The sequence below is a fragment of the Meles meles genome, chromosome 2, assembly GCF_922984935.1.
Source record: "Meles meles chromosome 2, mMelMel3.1 paternal haplotype, whole genome shotgun sequence".
In the NCBI taxonomy this organism is placed as follows: domain Eukaryota; kingdom Metazoa; phylum Chordata; class Mammalia; order Carnivora; family Mustelidae; genus Meles; species Meles meles.
Window position 1 is genome coordinate 162,428,580 of NC_060067.1, and position 7,059 is coordinate 162,435,638.

The 7,059-nt window shown below is 41.7% G+C and overlaps 1 pseudogene; it reads right to left on the reverse strand.

Moving 5' to 3' along the window:
* Window positions 1-3,641: 3,641 nt before the first annotated feature.
* Window positions 3,642-4,178, reverse strand: LOC123936933 (annotated as a pseudogene).
* Between the last annotated feature and the right edge of the window lie 2,881 nt (window positions 4,179-7,059).

The following is a 7,059-nucleotide window of genomic DNA, read 5'->3' on the forward strand; positions in this document are numbered from 1 at the left end:
TCGAAGACCATGTTAGTAGTTAGGACATTACTGAGGTTAGAGTTGGGTTTGGCTACAGGAATTCCACAGCTGTTTTCCACCATGTTTTACTAAGTGAGGTACTTAGACTCCCAGTTTCTCATTATGAAGATTCTAGGACACACCCCGATGAGTACACTCAATTTGTTCCTAACAGCCTTTCTTTGGCAGAGGAGCTAAAAGGTCAACTGTTAATTAAGGTGGAGCAAAAATGAGGTGAGCACTGGCTGAGTCATGGGTTGGGACTTGGAGCACTTCAAAGCTGGAGATGGTTGGATCCAAGTGAGTTGGATCTGTTTCCTCCTGTTGTTATTTTCAAAGGCCCTCATGGAGGAGGGGAGGAAATGAGAACAAGAGGAGAAAGGGCAAAGGATAAGGAGAGGAGAGGGCAAGAGATAAAGAGGAAAGAGAGGTAAGAAGGAAACTGAACTTTATTGGGTGTTCCTCTTGTATCAGTAGCCATCTTATGCATTTCACGCTATTGCTCCTTAGAGCCATCCTCTAGGGTAGCCATCACTCCTGTTTGTCCAGTATCTGCTTTCGGCCACATACTGTGTGATGGGCCTGGTGATGTAATGATGGATGCTTTATTCACATCTGCCTGAACAGGAGGCATTGACAGTCTGGTAGGAACTCTGACATTGAGAGAGTTTCCATACAGAACACTAAGTGCCTTTGGTATGTATAAGGAAGATGGAAGAGTTTTCAGGCTAGAGCAATTAGAATTGCCTTGAGGGAAGGAGGTCTGGAAAGAATAAGGTATACGTGAAGAGGGTTCTCTAAGTGGAAGGAGAGATCTATGCAAATTCATGAGGACATAGAACATCATCATAGAGTTTGTTGTGGCTGGAAGTACAGGAAGTACAGGGAGTAGAGGAAGGGAGTGGCCTGATCATGGTGGGTTCTCTGGGCCAGCCCAGGTTGGGGTTTCATAACGAGTGGGGAAATACCTCAGCAAAGAAATGACTTGATAGCATCCATCTTTTAGACAGGCTCCTTGGGCAGCATCATGCAAGATGGGTTGGAAGTAGTTGAGAGGGCGATTCCAGAGAAAAGTCTGCTTAAACAGCCTAGACACAGACCAATACATGTCTGAATAAGACACTGTGGGTGAGAAAATTCACAGACTCCAGAGACTATTATAAAGCAATAGAACTTAATGACTGGTTGGATGGTGGTGGGAAGGATGAGGGAAATAAAAGATAATATTCAAACTTCTGGATAGGTTAATTAGGATCAGAGTAGCCCACTACCTCGAGTTAGAAATTGGTCCTGGCAATCACTACTTGCTACCTCTCTACAACAGTTGCCAGGGAAGTAGTGGTGACAAAATTGTTCCTATTGGAACCAGTACTGGGGCTAGAGTATGTAGATAAGGGTATATCTCCTCTTCCTCTGAGTCTCAATATTGGAACATCCTAGCTAGATGTGAGATAGAGGGGGAAAGCTGGCCAAGTCAGCTTGCCTGTCCAACCACACTCACAAATGAGATGGAAGAGCAAGGAGTGGAGGATACACAGAATTTAGTTTACAGTAATCTCAAGCCACCAGTCAATGCGCTTCAGTCTATGTTTTGGATTAGGACCAATCTGTTTTGTAACTTTTCCACTTTGAGTGGGGTGGATGGAAAAGTAGGAGGCAAATCAAAAAAGGAGCAAGAATTTCCTCTTCTATATTCTGGAGAAGAAATAGAGGAGGAACAGGCTTGAGATGGGGAGATGATAATTGTCTCATATATATTTTTTAAAGATTTTATTTATTTATATGACAGAGGTAGAGGGAGAGAGAGTACAAGCAGGGGGAGCAGCAGGCAGAGGGAGAGGGAGAAACAGGCTCCCCTCTGAGCAGGGAGCCTAATACAGGGCTCAGTCCCAGGACCCAGGGACTATGACCCGAGCTGAAGGCAAATGCTCAGCTGACTGAGCCACCCAGGTATCCCAATCATTTCATTTTTGGCAGAGTCTGAGATGATGGTAGAACATCCAGGTAATAAAGTCCATTACAAAGTTGAGAATAGGATTCTAGAATTTGGGAGGGAGGTCTGGGCTAGAAAAACGGGTTATGGTATTATCAGAAAACAAGTGATAGTTGAAATCTTGTTTGTGGTTGACAACAGAGGATGAAGAGCAAACACCAGGAGCATGAAATTTAAGGGACACGTGAGGAAGTCTGCTTGAGAAGGTGAGTGCTGAGAAATTGACAGGTAGGAGAAACACCTGGAGAGTGTGAGGTCTAGGAAGCTACAGGAAGAAAGTCCTCAAGAAGAGTTGTCAGTAGGGTGTAAGGACAAGAAAGGAGCACTAGGAGAATGCCCTGGAACAGCTATGAAGAAAAGATGGAAAGAGTAGAAAGAAGATGAGTAAAAGGCGTTTTCAAGCTGCCATGAGAGCACACCTGAAAATGGAACCCCATCAATCATGCCAGTCCCTGTGAAAATGCTGCTTCAGCAACAGTCAACTCTCAGATTGCTAGGATTGGGGATTTGCTAGGTGACTGTGGTGGAAGGACAAAAGGACCATGAGCCAAAAGTGTTGGGTTCCCATTCAAAAAGAAAGGAAGACATTTCAGGTGGGATTGGGACACCCTAACAGGCCGCAGAGTTCAAGCGACTGCCATGGGGTCTCTGTGCAATAAGAGAGTGGTGCAAAGGCAGGAAGATGAGGAGGCAGTGGTTTATAGGACTGAAATGTTGGGGTTTAAAGTTTCAGATGCAAAACTGCTCCTCAGAATGACAAGGGCCACTGTAGTCATGAGAGTCAATTGTAGAAGAGGGAGGGAGTTGGAGTTTATTGTCAATGAGGCTTGGGACTAAGAGGCTAGGGTTTAGAGGTGCTGCCCATGTGGAAACTGAATTCATTTAAGATGATAGCAGATCTAAGGTGGAGAGGAAGACAACCAGGTATCAAAATACTCAATGAATGCAGAAGCGTGATGCTCACTTTGGTGGATTATTAATTAGAAGAGTAGAAGGAGGAATAACAAAATGGCTGGATCTTAAGAAAAAGGGATTTGGTATGGGAAGAAAAGGAACATCTTGAGAGCATTATTAGAGACTTAAGAGAATGCTGACACTACCTTTGGTGTCCCTGTAAGGGAATGAGCACCCTCCGTGAAAAGGGGAATGAATATCTTCAGGGAAGAGACAGGATTCAAACAGTCAAGGAAGTAGAGAGAACATTACAGAAGGAGGATGTCATCCTGGAGGCGCCTTATATTGCGTACGGTGTTTTCTGTTTCACTGACTTTTTTCTATTATTATTAATATATTGTTTAAATTATTATGGCTCTAGAATAAAATTTAATTTCTGGTGTTTAAAGTCCAACTTTGTTGCCCTTTTTCTCCCTTCCAAGTTTCTTAGTTATTTTCACTTAATAAAATTATTTCACTGTTATTCAGACAGATTTTGAATAAATGTATATAGTGGACCTTTGAACAACCCAGGTTTGAATGGCAGAGGTCCACTTAAGTTTGGATTTTTTCTTCTTTTCCTGTGAAAAGCTTTATTGTTTTCACTGGATCCATGGCTTGGGAGAGGCCTCCAAGGTGGTTAAAAAGCTGCCTGCAGGGGGAGCCTCAGGCAGAAGCCCTGGCACTGGAAGGGGGGAGAATGCCAGGGGGCCCGTCAAAGTCTGCTAGGCTCCTGGGTGTGCTTGAGGGTGAGCCTTTCCAAGAGATACTCATCCAGCCCAGCCTCGGGAACAAGCCTGTGGAGTTCACCAGGTGGTCACCATCTTCTTGATGAGTTGCACCTGCTCACCCAGGCAGTTCTCCAGAAAGCTACAGAGATGAGGGTCTCTGTGAGTGGAACCCAGGACATGCAGATTCAAGAGGACCTGCTTCAGGTTCTTCCCCTGGACCATGTGGATTCCATGGAATCCACGACTTTATCCCATTCATCTTGGAACAGCTTCTGCATGTCCTGGAAAAGGGCGCAGCCCTGGGCTGGTTTTGCATCTTCAAAGGATGCTGCCTGTCCTCATTTTTTCTCCTCTGCCAACTCTCAGAAGAAGTGGTCCACGCCCTCCAGAGCCAGATCTTCATGGTCAAAATAGAAACCCAGGGAGAGAAATGCGTAGGAGGCCTGCAGATGCACGTTGACCAAGCGGCTGATGGCAGCTTCCACCTCAGTGGAATAATTCTGATGCATCTGGGAGCTCATGGTTGCTCAGCAATAAGGAGCTAAGCTCAGCAGGTGGTATTGACTGGTTCCAGAGGCAGAGGATGGCTGAGAAGATGCCTCTAAAGGTCATGACTGGAAAAGAGGTTGGAGGGTGGTTGGAGGCTGAAAGAAGGGGTGTCCCTGGGTCTGTTCTGTCCAAGCACTTTTAAAGCAACAGATCTGGAGGACCATCAGGACCACTGCCTCTACAAGGATTTTTTACAGTGTAGTACTATAAATGTAGTTTCTCTTCCTTGTGATTTTCTTAATATTTTCTCTTCTCCACCTTACTTTATTGTAAGAATATGGTATGCAGTACATGTAATATACAAAATACAGTGTTAATTGACTATGTTATCAGTAAAGCATCAGTCTACAGTAGGCTCTCAGTGGTTAAATTTGGGGGAAGTCCAAAGTCATGTGCAGATTTTTTATTATATGCCGGAGTTGGTCCCCTAACCCCCAGGTTGTGCAAGGGTCAACTGTAATTTAATTTGGATCTAATTGATACCCTCACCTTTTGTTGTAGGTCTAGTTCTCTGGGAAGCAGACTCTGAGAGGAAGATTTGCATGTAGTAGGTTTATGAAGAAGTCCCTTGTGGGGGCCGGTGGTGGGGGTTGGTGCCTGGCTGGCTTTGTCAGAAGAGTGTGTGGCTCTTGATCTAGGGGTTGTGAGTATGAGCCCCACATGGGGTGTAGAGATAACTTAAGTAAATAAAACTTTAAAAAAAAAGTACCTTTCTGGGTATGAAAGAAGTGGGACTAGACAAAGCAAGGGGTTGAACTGTAATAAAGTCATGGACTGGGGCCTCGGCTGACTCCAGAAAGTTCTGGGAATAGGATGGAACTTCATGGTTGACCCAAATTGAGGCAAAGGGGTCCAGGACTTTGTGAAACTTCCTCCCCAACCACTGAGCAGTCACCTGAGAACTACCTTAGAGAGAAGGTCACTTTCTTCAGATGAGGGAGGTTCCTCGAGACCAAGCAGTAGGAGCTGTCAGCAGCCAACACTCTTGGCACCTAAAGGAATGAGTGTGTTGATTCTGAAGTGGGAAATCTGGATGGCACATCCCAGCATCCACATCAACAAAATGGGAGCATATTGCGTCTTCTTATTTACTCAAATCTTTTTTCCAGGGATTTTCAAAGATTCAAAGAATCACAAAGTGTTATGATTTTTTGTTTTCACATATGCCTTCCACACTGCTTGTTGAATTTATCACAGGTTATTTTGTATTTTGTGTTGGAATGTTGAATAAGAATTTTCCCATTAAGAACATCTGGGTTATAATAAGCTGGGTTATTCCTTGTATGTAAAAACAGTGTGTATGGATTACTCTATTTATTTATTCTATGTTTTCGGCTTTATTAAGGTATAATTGACACAATAACACATATTTAGAGTGTATACTTTGATGAGTTTTTAAATTTAAATTCAATTAATTAACATATAATGTGTGACTTGTTTCAAGAGTACAGGTCTGTGATTCATACCTCCATGAGTTTTGACATATATATTCCTTTATAAAAACACCATCGGCCCCAGAAGATTCCTTATATCCCTTCGTCAGCCATTCCTCCCTAGTGTGAGCTCCTGGCCGGAGGCAACCACTCATCTACTTTCTGGTGCTATATATAGTTTACATTTTTGAGAATTTCTTATTAATGGAATCACAGAGTACCGATACTTTTTTGCTTGTCTTCTCAGCATAGTTACATGGAAATTCATCCATGTTGTTTTGTGTATCAATAATTCGTTTCTTCTCATTGCTGTCTAGTATTCAATCATATGGATAGACCACACTCTGTTTACCTATTTGCCAGCCGATGGATATTTGCTTGTTTCCAGTTTGGGCCAATTATAAATAAAGCTGCTGTGAACATCTGCGTACAATGTGTACAATGGACATATGATTTCTTTTCTCTTGGGTAAACGTTTACAAGTGCAATGGCTGGGCCATAGGGGAGGTATGTGTTTAACTTTTTCCTTCTTTTTTTCTTTTTTTTTAGCAGATGGCCTGTTTTCCAAACAATTTTCAAAATGATCATATCCTTTCACATTCTCAACAGGAGTAAATGAGAGTTTCAGTTCTTCTATATCCTTTGCCAATACTCAGTGTGGTAAGACTTTTTAACACCAGTGATGTTGATCATCTTTTCACGTGCCTATTGTATTTCTTTTTACAGATCTAACTTAATTCTGATAATATCTAAAAGATATTTATTTATTTAGTTGGGTTTTTTAGGTACACAAATAAGTCATGTGTAAGTTATGCTGTTTATTTCCTTTCAAAGATACTGTCTGAGTTCTTTTTTTGGCGGGGGAGGGGGGACTCAAATAGTGGTATCTTCAGCTTTACCCTGACTAACATAGTCAGTTTCAAGTCACATGATATTATTGGTATTAGAATATTTAATTCTTTCAATCTGCTTGCTTCCATCCAAATTTGCTAAGATTTTTGTTAAGCAGTTTACCCTTGGGGTGCCTGGGTAGCTCAGTCAAGCGTCCGACTCTTGATCTCTCAGCTCAGGTCTTGATCTAGGGGTCATGAGTTCTTAAAAAAAAAGAAAGAAATTTACCTTTAAATTACATTTTTCACATTTTTGAGATAATTATATATCTGCTTTTAAGGTATAAAAATAGAAAAAAATGGAAAAAACTATACACTATTTTCTAATTTTTTATAGATAGAAAATTTAATGAGCATTTTCCTATGTAGTATCATTCTATAACTTTATGATTAAAGGCTGCATGGTATTTTATTTTATAGAGGTACTGTAATTTAGTTGGCCAGTTTTCTATTATAAAACATAATGTTATTTACACTTTCTCTTTTGTTACTATAAATTTTGTTGAGATAAATATTGTTCTAAATTAAAT